Below are 16344 nucleotides of genomic sequence, written 5' to 3'. Positions count from 1 at the left end.
CATTCTTTCATACATAAAGCATGCCCACCTCCTTGTAAATTACCACTTTTCTTTATTTGGGACCTCAGGTCCTGACCTCAGGTTTCCCTACACATCCTCAATTTATAGTCACCCACCAACTATTTGTTCCACTTCCACTATTGGGCAGAATTGAAAATGGCAGGATGTTATGATTTCTAATGCACCTAAGACTTCACTGTTTCGGGCCTCGTCTCAGTGCATCACAGATCCCACACCATTTCTATTTTCACATTCCCCCAACCCTCAGCCCCTCTCCAAGATTTACTCCCCACACCCAGGAAATGGCCACACCTACACCTTCAAAGGGAAGGTCAAAGCCTTTGTGCTCAGACAGATCCCTGACCTCCACCAAGTAGCTGTGCCATCTTGGGGAAGTCAGTCTGCTTTCTGAAAGTCCTGGGCTCCTGTGAGGAAATGAAAAACAAGGTTTGTGAAAGGACATCATCTAGTTTCTGGAAGTGTCAAAGTGAGTAGAATCCTAAAATTGAATTTTAAACAGCTGCCTACACTATGTTTGCTTAAGCCTGACCCAAGCAGAGTTTCTGACAGAAACAGACTCGCCCCTTGCAGAGACCAAGGGATAGAAGGTGGTGATGAGAACCAACAAGTTGAGTCAACTCAAGTAGCTCCGTTTGCTGTTTCCCTTTTGCTTTTATTGGCCTCTTTCCAAAATGGCTGGGCCAAGGATTGGTAAAAATCATTGAAGAGTCAGCAGAGAAGCACATGGTATGAAACACAGAGAGAACAGATCTACATTTGTCAAGATTGGTTAAGATTTCTGTGTTCACTTGCTGAAACTAGGAGGCAGAACTTAATGTCAGCTCTTCCAAAATGAAAAGATTCTCTATACGATTTACCTACATCTAGTGAGGGTCAAAGGGTGAGGCTTCAAAATGTGGCTTTTGTGATGCCTTCCCAATTGTTTTTGATGTTTCTTGCTGCCAGTGGACACTTCCTGTTCCCCTGGCCTCTCTACAAATTCCACGTTCCACCCAAATCTACCCTTCCTGGCCAATCCATGAGCTTTTTTTCCTATCAAAATTTAGCTGTCCTGTGTTCCGTTCCCTAGGGACCAAGTGACAGCCATCCTCACTAAGAGAGAAATTTTGCCAAAGATTGCTGACATGTTTAGGAGCTCTGACTCTCTATCCTATTCCAGCTAATGTATTTTCTTATTAGCCCAGTGCTGTGTCTCTAATGCTAAGAATTTGGGTCATTTTGACAGAGCTTGAAGAGATACTTTTAGACATTCAATACATACCTTGTGGCCCCACCGTTGAGGTGACCATCTTTATAGTTTATGTGAAAGTTTACTCTGCTGTCAACAGCCCATAAACATCAAAAACCACAGCTGCTGATTCAAAACAAGATGAGATGCTTGAGTAATCTGGGTATTCATGAATGCCCTGACTCCGATGAGCTGGTTCAGTGAGGGGCAGTTACCATAGACCAAACTGGAACTCACTGCCCTTTCTAAATCAGTCAGGTCTCTCTATGGAGATGAAACGTAATGTCTCCAAATGCTAAGCACCATATATTTCTTTTAAAATTCCCATCTAGGATAAAAGTCCTTACCCAAACTAGAGGAGGAGTATGCTGATGCTGGCATCTGCTATGGGACAGAGCCTGTGTTAGAAATTTGATATCTGGGGCGCCTGGGTGGCTCAATGGATTAAGCCTCTGCTTAGGCAGAGGTCGTAATCCCAGGGTTCCGGGATCGAGCCCCACATCAGGCTCTCTGCTCCACAGGGTGCCTGCTTCCTCCTCTCTCTCTGCCTGCCTCTCTGCCTATTTGTGAACTCTGTCTGTCAAATAAATAAGTAAAATCTTTAAAAATAAATAAATAAAAATTTTAAAAATTTTTTAAAAGTTAAAAAAAAAAAGAAAAGAAACTTGACATCTGCTACAACTAACAGGTGGGATACTGTTTGGGGTGGGAGGGGGGCATTATGTGCCCGGTGTTATTCAAATATGGAGAAGGAAAAGGGTTTATGAATACTAAAAGTCTATAAAATCTCCTTGGATTTAGTTTCTAACAAATCAACTATAGAGAAAAAGTCATCCTATCTGTCTCTGAGCTCTGCAGAGAAGACCTCATTCTTGGATCTTTCTGAATATTCCATAGTGTGCAACACAAAACTCATCTCCTATTGTCAGGCTGCTGTTATTTTGCATGAGATGGTTTTAAAGCTGGTCAGTGTTTCTGTTAAGAGCTCTTGATTATTACCTGATTCTCGACTGTCTCAGAGGATTTGTTTCTCCTCTCCGTCCCACTCTCAGAACAGAATGATGTCTGACATCAAAGATCCTTGGAGACATGTGTTAGTGTCCTGCAATGGTGTAACAAATAATAAGAAGAATGTTAAAAATTATTATGAAGGATTTGACCACTTGGCCAACGAAGAATGCATGGATGGGTTAGACAGAAAAATAAAAGCAGTATAACATGTAGCTGTCTGACCCTTTAGGTAAGAATTTTGCTCTCCAAAGGAAAGCCTTAGAAATGTTAGATTCACTCACTTTTTAAAGACTTTGTTATTTATATAGCGTTAAAGATATTCCAAACACATAGTAAATCACACTCAGTAAATTAACGTTGAAGGAAAGGATTAATAGTCACTAAAAGGGGTTAATGCCATCTCTAAAAATTTTTAAAAATTAGACAATAAAATGCTTTAACATTTATGATTTACCTTATATGTTGAGAAAAGTTTAAGATATTCTTTTCCTTTTACCACTGCTTTTGTAGCCTTTCTCCCCTTATGAATAATTACAATACATTGTGTAAGAACTACATGTTGTTAAGTATACTTTATTGACACTATAACTGCTGAGTTCTTGTGGATTTTCTCTTCCCTCTAAAAAGTTAGCTGTGGCCCTTCTGAGATGACAAAGCAGGGGAGAGAGGGGGCAGTGATCCATTGTTCCTTCAGTTCTCTTCACCTGGGATCTCACCAAAGAAAGAAAGAATGAATGAACAACCATCTGTGGTAACAATGTCTGTTCATTCTGTTCAGGCTGTTTATCCAAACAAGGAGTTCAGCCTTGACTGCCAGGCTGAGGTTGGATTAATCCCCCAGCAACCCCCCTGCCCCCCTCCAGTGGATACAGATAGCGGAGAAGAGCCTGCGGAAATCAGGTGTATTTGGGAGGGAGGAGAAGTGGCTGGTGGCAGCTGAGGTCTTTAGTGGAGATTTCATAGGAAGTGTCTTTAGTAGGAAGTCAGCCAGAAGGTAGAGTGAAATTAGGGCAGGGCCTTGGAATGGAGGTGACGAAAGTGGTAGAAGCAACAATTGGAGATCAATTGTAGACATTTTGGGTAACATGATGGAGAGGGAGATTGTAATGACCCATATAGTAGAGTGAGTCTGATTCCCAATTTAGGACATCTAAACTAATTAAGGAAAATGAAGACTAGACTGACCTTTCAGCCAACTTGGGTGGCACTGGGCAGGCTCACTCAGTGTCCAGGGTACCAGTGACTGGGAGAAGGGAGTGTGAATTATCTAACTGGGCATCAAAGAAATGCAGGCATATGGGCGCCTGGGTGGCTCAGTGGGTTAAGCCGCTGCCTTCGGCTCAGGTCATGATCTCAGGGTCCTGGGATCGAGTCCCGCATCGGGCTCTCCGCTCGGCAGGGAGCCTGCTTCCTCCTCTCTCTCTCTCTGCCTGCCTCTCTGCCTACTTGTAATCTCTGTCTGTCAAATAAATAAATAAAATCTTTAAAAAAAAAAAAAAAAAAAAAAAGAAATGCAGGCATAAGGAACACCTCCGAAGGCCCAGACTTCCTATGAGGGTGTGGTAGCTCTGTGGAGATACCTGGTGTCTCTTTTTCTTAGCTTGGAGAAACTAAGAGTGTCTCCAAGCTTCTCAGGCTTGGAGAAAGAAGATAATCAAGGACGTACTCTGCCTGACAGTCCCTGCTTGGTTCCAGGAAGGAAGGTAAAGGTCTGGGGCAGATTGAGGGCTGGATAATATGAATAACTGAAGGTTCAAGATTCATTCATTTAGTACGAGTTTATTAAACCCCGATTATTGCCAGCCACTAGGCCCTGTGCTGAGGCTTGGGTTGTGGACAAAAGAGAAAAGTCATTCTGATGTGGAGTTGACAAAGGAAAAGCAGTTACAAATACAAAGTGAAAAGTGCTACCAGTATGCTCGTCCTGGTTTGGGTAGAAACACAAGAAGGGCCCCTACTCTTCCCTTGGGGAGTTAAAGAACGTTTCCAAGAAGTGACACCTACGTTGGGATATGGGAATAATGAACCATTCTGCAGATAAAAGGGTGAGTGGAATGCTAGGGAGACAAGAAATGTCAGGGTTTAGGATCTAGAGCTATACTGTGGTCCAGTGGAGAACCGGAAGTTACCCAGTTTCCGCTGGAGTGGGGTATATTCAGAAATGTTACAGGAGAGATACCCAAGGACCATATGAAGAAGAGCTTTCTAAAGATATTAAGGAGAATGTTTATCTGTGCATTTCAACCCACCCCAGTGCTTTTACACTTAGAGTCCAGAGGGTTGGGGCTCCTGGGTGGTTCAGTGGATTAAATCTCTGCCTTCCGCCCAGGTCATAATCTCAAGGTCCTGGAATTGAGCCACGCATTGGGCTCTCTGCTCAATGGGGAGCCTCTTCCCCCTGTCTCTCTCTGCCTGCCTCTCTACTTACTTGTGCTCTCTGTCTGTCAAAAAAATAAAATCTTAAAAAAAGAAGAAGAAGAAGAAGAAGAAGAAGAATCCAGAGGGTCAGAATGCCTTTCCTATTGTGTTAACAAAGCTTGAATGTTACTATTGAGAAGAACTGGTTTCCATCTGGCTCTGCCATGTCCTGGGTGAGGGTGAATGATGCCTCAAACACTTGGAGCCTCAGTTTTTCATTCTGTGAAATAGGAATTCTATTCCTATCTTGCATGGTCATTTTTAGATTTAGAGTGGTTTGCACATGGAAAGGGAGACTATCCATTTGGGGAGAAAGGTCCGGTAAATAGAAATACTGATTCATTCCTATTTCTTGTACTATTCTCCCATCCAAGTACTAACCAGGCCCGACCCTGCTTAGCTTCCGAGATCAGACGAGATCGGGCGCGTTCAGGGTGGTATGGCCGTAGACTCTTGTACTATTCTCAATATTGTACAACACTTTCAAATTTCTCAGTAAGAAAGTACAACAGACAAAAGGAAAAACAGATTTAAAGTGCCTTCTCTAATGTGCTGCTAACAGTGTGAAACAAGGTCCAGAGTAATGTGGGTTCCTATCTAGAATATAGGGGCAATAACACTTGATTCCTCACTTCCAGGCATGTTGTAAAGTTTAATTAGATGTTATCCATAAAGTACTATGAACTTCTTAGAGGAAGGCAGCTTGTAAATACAAGTCACAGAACTCTTTATTATTCATCTTTCATCTCTTGATTTATCTACCACTCCCCTGTAACCTAGAACTTTGATATTTTCTCCTCAGATATTTCTGAGATTTCTTACAAAAGGAGGTAGGCTCTTGTTCTTTTCCTTTATCTCTGGATTTCTGGTGCTTTGAATTTCACTCAGCTTCCCCCTGGTCACTCATGTATTATATCTGATGGATTCCCTTTCTCACCTCATGTACTTTGGTCGGAAGATGTTTCAGACCACAGAGACAGCTTGATCTGTCTTACCTCTCTCTTGAACTTTCAACTTTAAATTTGATGGGCATCAGTGGGATTCTAGTTAAGGCGAGGTAGATTACTGGTTGTTTGGCCCTCTTGTGTATGCATGACACGAAATCTTTCAAAGCCCCCTGGTTTAAAAGTGATTGATAAGTCATTAGGATTGAGACAGTGTCCTCCTGAACTGAAGACCAATTTCTAACTTTTTCAGATCACTTGCAGCCTAATGTTTTAGGCCTGTTATTTCTGCCCAGTTTTGTTTTGTTTTTTTCCTACACAGTGAAGCAAGACAGATGTTATCACCTGCTTTCTTTCTACGAGTGGGATTTCTGTGTACAAAACCAAGAGCAATGAGGTCCTACAGGACAGCTAAGACCTGTGAACAGTTTCCAGCTCCTGTTGCTCCTCAAATGAAATTCATTGTTTTCTTGCTAAGTGCAAAACAGGAATGAATGTTATTAATACTTAATGAGGAACTTTGAATTTTAATGAAAATCAACAATGGGATTTTTCAAGGTTGGACTCAAGTATTAATCTCTGGTATTTTCAGTGTTTACAACAGATCCTACCATATGTTACAAACCACAACTCTATCGGATACATAGACAAAACAATTTCACTAGGAGTGAGAAGGGATCAAACAATTTCAATATAACCTAGAAGTTTCCAAAAAAAAATCAGGAAAATACCATATGGATGTGATTTCTACCAAAATTTAATTGGGGCACAATAAATACGATCTCAATTCTGGGGAGCAGGATAGGCTAGTGGGTTTCAGGAGGGGCTTGTAAGACTGTACAATTGTATCCATTGTTATAAGAAAAGAAGATCCAAAGCAAACAAGGCAAAATGCTAAAATTGTATAAGTGGCAAATGCATGGCTATTCACTGTATTATTTCTGTTCTTATCTATGTTTAAAATAAAAACATAGTTTTGCAATAACCGTACTACTTACAAAACTTGTAATTCTGAAAAAGAATAGAATTATACATGTAAATTGGTTTCCACCTTAGGGAAGCTTCAGGACTCTAGTCAAGGACCTTTGCAAGCTTTCTTTGCTGCCAGCGTTTATGGATGAAAAGCTCACACTGAACATGAAAGCAAAAACCTTAATTTAGTTTTAAGAGTGCCATTCAGGAGCTAGCTCTGTAATTATTGACAACTGAAAGCAGAAATTTGCATTTGTCCTTGTTACACTTCATATTATGGGCCCACAGATCTAACCTATTGAAGTATTTCTGATTTTTCATTGAAGTAAAATTGGTACAGAACATTATTTAAGTTTTAGGTGTCCATTTAAATTTGATATTTGTATACACTACCAGGTGATCACCACCGTAAGTCTCGTTACCATCATTACAATTGAGACCCCTCACCCATTTCACCCAGCCCCCAACTCCCTGCCCTGGGTAGGCATCAGTCTGTTCTCCATGAGTTTGGTTTTGTTTGTTTTAGTTTTTACATTCCACATATCAGTGAAATCATACAGTATTTGTCCTTCTCTGTCTCACTTACTCCACTTAGCATAATACCCTCTAGATCCATCCATTGTCATTGCAAATAGCAAGATTCCCTTCATTTTATGGCTGAGTAGTATTCCATTGTGTGAAATACACACACATGCGCGCACACACACATGCACACACTATATGCCTACTGTTTTCCACAGTGTTTGCACCAATTTTCATTCCTACCAACAGTGCATAAGGGTTCCTTTTTTCCACATCTTCACCAACATTTGTTATTTCTGGACTTTTTGTTCACAGCTATTTTAAAAGACTTTGAGGTGATATCTAACTATGGTTTTGATTTGCATTTCCCTGATAATTAGTGATATTGAACATCTTTTCATGTACCTCTTGCCATCTGTATCTTCTTTAGAAAAATGTCTATTAGTTTGGTTTTTTTCCCCATTGCATGAGTTATCTATATATTTTGGATATTAACCCCTTATTGGATCTGTGATTTGCAGATATCTTCAACCATTCAGTAGGCTACCTTTTGTTTTGTTGATGACTTCCTTCATCCCATAGATTTTGTATTTTGATGTAGTCCCACTTACTTATTTCTGCTTTTGTTTCCCTTGCTTTTGGAGTCAAATACAAAACATACAAGCAAACAACCAAACAAAAACATTGCTGAGATGCTGACAATGAGCTTGTCAACTAGCAGTTTTATGCTTTCAGGTTTTACATTCAAGTATTTAATCTACTATGAATTGATTTTTGTATATAGTAAAAGATAGCGGTCTAGTTTAGTTCTTCTGCATGTGACTGTCCAGTTTTTCAAACACCATTTACTAAAGAGACAATCCTTTCCTCATTGTATATCCTTGGTTCCTTTGTCATAAATTAATTGACCATAATTGTATGGGTTTAATCCACTGATCTATGTGTCTGGGTTTGTTTTTTGTTTTTTTTGTTTTGGTTTTGGTTTTTTTTTTTTTTTTTTTGGTTTGGTTTTGTTTGTTTTTTGGTGTGTTTTTTGTTGTTGTTGTTGTTAATACTATACTGTATTGACTACTATAGCTTTGAAATCAGGGAGTATGATACTTCTTGTTTTTTTCTTCAAGATCGCTTTGACTATTTAGGTTCTTCAGTGATTCCTTAAAATTTTAGAATTACTCTAGTTCTGTAAAAAGGGTCATTGAGATTTTGATAGGGACGCACTGTAGTGTGGACATTCTAACAATATTAATTTTTTTTATATATAGTATCATATCATCTGCAAATACTGAAAGTTGTACTACTTTTCTGATTTGGATGCCTTTTATGTAATTTTTTTCTTCTGTAATTGCTCTGGCTGGGAATTCTGCTCCTATGTTGAATCAAAGTGACAAGAGTGAACATCCTTGTCATGTTCCTGATCTTAGAGGAAAAGCTCTTAACATTTCACCATTGAACATGACATTAGCTCTGGGGTTTTCATATATGGCCTATTAGAGGTATATTCCCTCTGTACCCACTTTGTTGAGAATTTTTATGATAAATGGAGGCTAATTTTGTCAAATACTTCTCCTGCATCTGTTGAGATAATCACATTATTTTTATCCTTCATTTTCTTTTTGTGGTATACTATATTGATTGATTTACAGATATCAAACCATCCTTGTATCCTTGAACTAAATCCCACTTGATCATGGTATATGAGACTTTTTATGCATTGTTGAAATTGATTTGCTAATATTTTGTTAAGAATCTTTGCATCTATGCTTATTAGGGATATTGGTCTGTAATTTTCTTTGTGTGTGTGTGTGTGTGTGTGTGTGTGTGTGTGTGTGTGTGTGTGGTGTCCTTATCTGATTTAATATCAGGGTAATGCTGGCCTCCCAAAATAAGTGGAAACTTTTCCTCCTCTTAAGTGCTCTGGATGTTTGAAATGGATAAGTATTAAATCTTCCTTAAATGTTTGGCAGAATTCACCCAGAAAGCCAACTGGTCCTGGACTTTTGTTTGTTGGGAGGTTTTGATTATTGATTTTCTAGTAATTGGTCTGTTCAGATTTTCTATTTCTTCATGATTCATCCTTGGAAAATTGTATATTTCCAATAATTTATCAGTTTCCTCTAGGTTGTTTCATCTGCTGGAATATAACTGCTTATAGCACTCTCTTATGATCCTTTATATTTCTGTGATATCAGTTGTAACTTGTCCTTTTTCATTTCTGATTTTATTTATCTGAGCCCTCTTTTTTTCTTGTTCAGTCTAGCTATGGGTTTGTCAATTTTTTTTTTTTATATTTTCAAAGAACCCGCCCTCAGTTTCATTGATCTTTTATATTGTCTTTTTAGCCTCTCTTTTATTTATTTCCACTCTGATCTTTATTATTTCCTTTTTTATACTAACTTTGAACAGCACCTGTTTTTATTTCTCTAGTTCCTTTAGGTGTAGAGTTATATTGTTTATTTGAGATTTTTCTTGTTTCTTAAGATATCAAATCTGTATTGCTATAAAATTTCCTCTTAAAAATGCTTTTGCAGCACCCCATAGATTTTGGACTGTTGTATTTCCATTTCATTTGTCCCCAGGTATTTTTTATTTCTCCCTTGATTCTTCATTAATACATTTGTTGTTTGGTAGCATCTTGTTTAATATCACATATTGATCATTTTTTTCAGGTTTCTCCCTATAGTTGATTTCAATTTTCATATCCATTTTGGTTCAAAGAGATGCTTGATATGACTTCAGTCTTTTTAAATTTAATGAGACTTTTTTGTGACCTAATATTTGATCTAGTATGGAGAAGGTTCCATGTGCACTAGACAAGAAGGTGTATTCTACGGCTTTTGGATGGGATGTTTTATTAAGTCCATCTGGTGTAATGTATTGTTTAAGGTCAATGTTTCCTTATTGATGTTCTGTTTGGATTATCTATCCATTGATATAAGTGGGGTATTAAAGCCCACTAGAATTATTGCCTGTCTGTCATCCATTTATCCCTTTAGGTCTGTTAATACTTGCTTTATACATTTAGATGATTTTATGTTGGGTGCATAAATATTTAGAAATATTATATCCTCTTGTTGGATTGATGCTTTTATCATTATGTAATGCTCTTCATTGTCTTTATTATATAGTCTTTGTTTTAAAGTCTGTTTTGTCTTATATAAGTGTAGCTACAGCAGGTTTCTTTTCACTTCCATTTGCATGTACTATCTTTTTCCATCTCTTCACTTTGAACCTTTCTCTGTCCTTAGATCTGAAATGAGTTTCCCATAGGCCATGGAGGTTGGTCTTGTTTTTGTTTTTGTTATTGTCTGTTTGTTCATTTGTTTCCATCTATTGAGCCCTTGTATCTCTTAGTTGGAGAATTTAATTCATTTATATTTCAAATAATTATTTATAGGTATGTACTTACTGACACTTTGTGTATTACCTGTAGACTGTTGTTTGTAATTATCATGAAGTTCACATATAATATCCTATACTTGTAAGAGTCTGTTTTAAGTTGATAGCATTTTAAGTTTGAGTGTATTCTAAAAACTCCATATTCCCCTTTGCCATGTGTTCTGATTTTGATGTCATATTTTACAACTTGTCTTGTGTGTGTATCTCTTAATTATTATAGTTATAGTTAATTTTACTATAATTATCTCTTAACCCTCATATTAGCTATATAAGTGATTAACCGACTACCCTTAGTGGAAATTTTTATTTTCATATATTTTCTTGTTACTAATTAGTGCCTTTCTTTTCAGCTTAAAAAAAGTCATTTTAATATTTCTTATGAGGCTGATTTAGTGATGATGAACTTCTTTACTTTTTGCTTGTCTGGAAAACTCTTCCTCTAGCTTTCAAGTCTGAGTGCTAAGCCTGTCAGATAGAATATTCTTGGTTGGGAGTTTTTTTCCTTTCAGCACTTTGAATATATCATACCACTTTCTTTTGGCCTGAAAAGTTTCTACTGGAAAATCAGTTGATAATCTTTTGGGAGTTCTCTTAAATGTAATAAGTTGTTTTTCTCTTGCTATTTCTAATATTCTCTTTGTATCTTTAAATTTGACATTTTAATTATAATGTGCCTTGGTGTAGATCTCTTTGGGTTCATCTTATTTAGAACTTTCTGTGCTTCCTGGATTTGGATGTGTATTTCTTTACCCAAGTTAGGGAAGTTTTCAGCTATTATTTCTTCCAATAATTTTCCTACCTCTTTTGTCTCTCTCCTCTTCCCCTGGGACCCTGGGACCCCTGTAGTGTGAATGTTATTCTGCTTGCACCAGTTTCTTAATCTGTCTTCACTCAAAAACTTTTTTTTTTCCTTTTTGCTGCTCTGATTGGGTGAGTTCCACTGCCCTATCTTCCATGTCACTAATCTGTTCTTCTACTTTATTTAGCTTAATGTCAAAGCCATCTCGTGTATTTTTCAGTTCAGCTATTGTGTTCTTCAGCTCTGTGACCTGTTACAACCTTATGTTTTCTTTTCTTGTCTTTTCTTTTTTTTTTTCTTAAGATTTTATCTATTTGTCAAAGAGAAGGAGAGTGAGACAGCACAAGCAGGGGGAGTGGCAGGCAGAGGGTGAAGCATGCTCTCCACTGAACAAGGAGCCTAATGTGGGACTCGAACCCAGCCACTGAGATCATGACCCAAGCGGAAGGCAGATGCTTACCTAACTGAGCCACTCATGCATCCCTTTCCTTATGTTTTCTATCTCTTCATTGAAGTCCTCACTGTGTTCATCCATTCTTCTTCCAAACTCAGTGAGCACCTTTATGACTTTTACATTGAACTCCTTATCAAGTAGATTACTTTTCTGAATTTTATTAAGGTCTTTCTCTGGGGATTTGCCTTATTCTTTTGTTAGAAATATATTTCTCTTCTCCTCATTTTGCTTGACTCCTAAGGTTTTTTGTTTTGTTTTGTTTTTATTCTTTGTAAGTTTGTTTTTATGTTTTAGGTGAAATGGCTACCTATTCCAGTCTTGAGAGAATAACCTTGTGTAGGAGATCAGCCTTATTGTCCAACCTTATCCTAGCTTTTGATTGCTTCTCAAACCTTTGTGATTGTCTAAGAAACCTGATTAGAAACCTGAGAGGTCCCAGTTGAGGATGTTCCAAGAACTATAAATGTAAGCCAGATCCTCAGGCAGGAGGCTTTAAGGTATGTAAGTATATAGTCTTATGGGTCCACAATCATAAACTGTAGTGACTTCCAGACCAGGAGATCTGCAGGTGTCCCCTGGGTGACAGTTATAAAAATTGTGGCTTTATATGAGTGCTTGAGCTCTTTTCTGGGTGGTATTAGTGATCTGTAAGGAAGTCAAGGGAGAGCACTAATGTCATCTTGCCTGTGTTCCCTGGGGGTGCCTCTTTAGCCTCTGGTGATTTGGAAAACCTGAAACCTGCCCCTTAGGCTGAAATTCCAGGAAAAGAAAATAAGTCTTTTTCACATAGACTGGGGGTGTATTTCAGTCTGCTGTTTGGTAACCTATGAAGGACTGTCTCTCTTTTTATTTCAGACCAACGGGCCCAGAAACACAGTCTCCTCTGGCTACAGAGCCAGGCATTTCAGGGGCATCCCTGTGTTGGTTGTGTGTGCCTGCTGGCTGGAATGGGGCAGACCTTGGCTGGAGCACACAGGGGCAGGCACTCCTACCAGAGCTGCAGGCTGTTGGGGGTGGGGTGAAAATGGTATCTGCCAGCACCAGCTTAAACAAAGAAGGAGAATGCAAAAATGGCAGCTGCCAGTGCTTCCATCTCTGGGAAGAGTCTCAACAGTTTCCTGGCTCTCCAGCAGATGCTTTAAGACTAGCTAGTAAGTCTCCTTTGAATATGGTCTAGGCACCTTTTGTGTTGTTGCTTTTGTGCTGGGTCCCTGAAAAACTGAGTCTGTGTCTGAACCCATTAAGAGTGGATTTTCTGTTTCCTATAGCCCTGTAGTTGTCCTGAAAGTAAGACTTGTTGGTTTTTAAGGCAAGGTACTTTGGAAGTTCATCTCTCTGGTACAGGTCTCAAAGATTGGAGGCCTAATGTGGGGCACAAACCCTTCAGTCCTAAAAGACAAACTCCGTATTAGAAGATACCTCCTGACCTGGTTGACACCTGCGGTGGCGTTTCTTGTGAGACCACGTCTCTGCCTCTCCTACTGGTCTAGATGTGGCCCTTCTATCCTTTGCTGTGGATGTGCTGTTCAGCTAGCTTTCAGGTGCTTTACATGGGGAATTGTTTCTTGTGTAGCTATAGGTCTGTTATGTAAATGGGAGGAGGTGAGTTCGGGACCCTTTAATGCCGCTATCTTATATCAGTCTCTTTGAGGTATTTCTCTTAAAAGCATTTGTTATTTTTATAAAATTAATACACATATAATTTTAAAAAATAAGCAATATAGAAAAAAAGAAAGCAATAAATCACTGAAAATGCCACCCTTCCAAAGTAGAAACATTATTCTTACACCTTTGCATTCACAAATTGAAAGAGAAAAATAAATGAATGTTCAAGTGGGTAAGTAAAATTGTATAGTTAACATTAAACACATTTTCATTTTAAAAACATTAAATTTAATATTATTTTAAAAGAAAGAAAGACACTATAGTAAAACTGAAGGAATTGCTGAACTTCAGAAAAATGAGACTTTTCCACAGGACATATTAATTCTATGCTATTACTCGAACTCTAAAGCAGATTGTGGACTTCTGGGTTCTGGTCTGGCATGTAAGGAGCTTAGAAGTTACCATCACTCCATCCTAACAAGTAAGAAGCTGAACAAATGGAAAAATTAGCAACCTTCTTAGATTTGTCAGAGAAGTGAGTCAAAGAGCAAACCACAGCCCCCAAAATGAAGAGACAGACAAGTAGTATAGAGAATCACAACTTATATACAGGACCAAAAACTCAGAAACCAGAAATTTCTGTGGGAATCAGTTTTAGGGTAAAGAAAGACCTGAACTGTCACTGACAAATTTCTGGAGGCTCAGTGTGAACAAGTCTGAGAGAGAAAACCTCCAGGGGGACCCCAATTCTTACACTTTTATGAATTTTATTTCTGGGAGCTCCACTAGGTTCTCAGTAAAGAGTGGAGAAAAATCTCCTCTGCCTTCCCTCAAATGGAGGAAAGAAATTAACCATTCTGAAGTATATCTGAGCATTTTGTTATTGTCAAGACCTGACCACAGGAAGAACTATTTTAACAGAGCTTAGCCTGTTGAGGTTTATCAGAGCCCAACCAACTTGGGAGGAAGAAAATACCTAACTCCAGACTCCTCTAACCATCCTATCCCACCTAGAGGGATAAAAACTGAAAAGCATTTGTGAAGTTCACAGTCCAAGGACACAGGGTCACTCAAACACTGAGACTTAATCATAAGCCCGTGGAACATGTCCCTTCCTTCCCATCACACCTGACCATCATCACATCATTAAATGCCGATTTTCCTGTTTCTTTTCTCATCATGTCCACCATTAAGAAAAAATTATAAAGCACACTAAAAGGCAAAAACTATAGTTTGAAGAGACAGAGCTCATCAGAACCAGACCAAGATGTGGCAGGGATGTTGGAATTATCAGATCATGAATATAAAACAACTATGATTGATGTGCTAAGGGATCTAATGGAAAAATAGATAATATATAAGAACAGATGGGTAATATAAATAGAGGAATGGTCATTCTAAGAACAAATCAAAAAGAAAGGCTAGAAAAAAAATACTGTAAAAAAAAAAAAAAGAAGAAGAAGAAGAGTGCCTTTAATGGGCTTATTAGTAGCCTAGACATAGTTGAAGAAAGAATCTCAGAACTTGCAATATGTCAATAGAAACTTCCAAAAGTGAATATCAGAGAGAAAAAGGACTAGGGTAAAAACAAAAACAAAAGACAAAAAAAACTGTAAGGCAACTACAAAAGGCATAACAAATGCTAAATGTAAATACCAGAGTGAAAAGAAAGAGAAAGAAAATAGAAGAAATATTCAAAGCAATAATGAGTGAAAATTTTCCCCAAATGAAAGTCAGATATCATGCAACAGATCCAGGAAGCTCAGAGAACATTAAACAGGATAAATACCCAAAACAAAAATAACCAAAACCCCTATACTTTTGCATATCATTTTCAAACTACATGAAATCAAAGGAAAAAAATTTAAAAAACCCTCTTAAAGAAGCCAGGGAAAAACAACAACTTACCCATAGAAGAAAAGACATGAGAATTGGGGATTCTGGGTGGCTCAGTTGGTTAAGTGTCTGCCTTTAGCTCAGGTCATGATCCCAGGGTCCTGGAATCTAGCCCTGTATCAGGCTCTCTGCTCAGCGGGGAGTTTGCCTCTCCCTTTCCCTCTGCCTGTCTCTCTCCCTGCTTGTGCTCTCTCCGTCTCTCTGAAGAAATATGTAAAAATCCTGGGGAAAAAAAAAATGAATTACATCTGACTTCGCCTAAGAAACCATGCCACCAAGAAGGGAGTGCACTAAAATATTTAAATGGTGAAAAAAGCCCCACCAACATAGAAGTCTATACAGTGTGAAATCACCCTTCAAAAGTAAAGATGAAAGATTGTCTCAGACAAACAAAAATTGAGGAATTTTGTTGCAAGTAGTGTTAAAAGAAGTTTTTCAGAGAAGGAAAATGATATAGGTGAGAAACTTGTATCTATATATAGAAAGGAAGGGCATAGGATAATGAGTAAGTGAAGAAAAAATTAAAATCTTATTTTTTTTACTCTTCATTAGTCTAAAGGATAACAGTTTGTTCAAAATAATAGTAATAATGTGTTCAATTATGTATGCTTTTATATGACCTATATTTTTCATGTCTATACATGTATGTATGTACACACACACACACACACACACACACACAGACATATTTCTGTATGCTTAACCATAAGTGAAATCAATGACAGTAATGATACAAGAGATGAAAGGGAGGAATTAGGAGTATTTTGTTATTATAAGATACTCGAATTACTTATGATGTGGTATATAGTGTTACTTGAATGTGGACTTGAATTAGTTGTAAATGTATATTTCAAAATACCCAGAACAGTCAACTCAATATTGAAGGAGAGAGCAAAATTGGAAAATTGAAGAAGAGCAAAATCTCACTTCAAGACCTACTATAAGCTACACTAACGCTGATCCAAACAGTGTAGTACTGGTGAAGGAATAGATAGATAGATCAATGGAACAGGATAGAAAGGCTACAAATAGACTTACATAAATATAGCAGACAGACCTTTGACAAAAGAGCAAAATT

This window comes from Mustela lutreola, chromosome 12 (genome assembly GCF_030435805.1).
Source record: "Mustela lutreola isolate mMusLut2 chromosome 12, mMusLut2.pri, whole genome shotgun sequence".
NCBI classification, from domain to species: Eukaryota; Metazoa; Chordata; class Mammalia; order Carnivora; family Mustelidae; genus Mustela; species Mustela lutreola.
The sequence above is the reverse complement of the archived record's forward strand: the minus strand, read 5'-3'. Positions refer to the sequence as shown.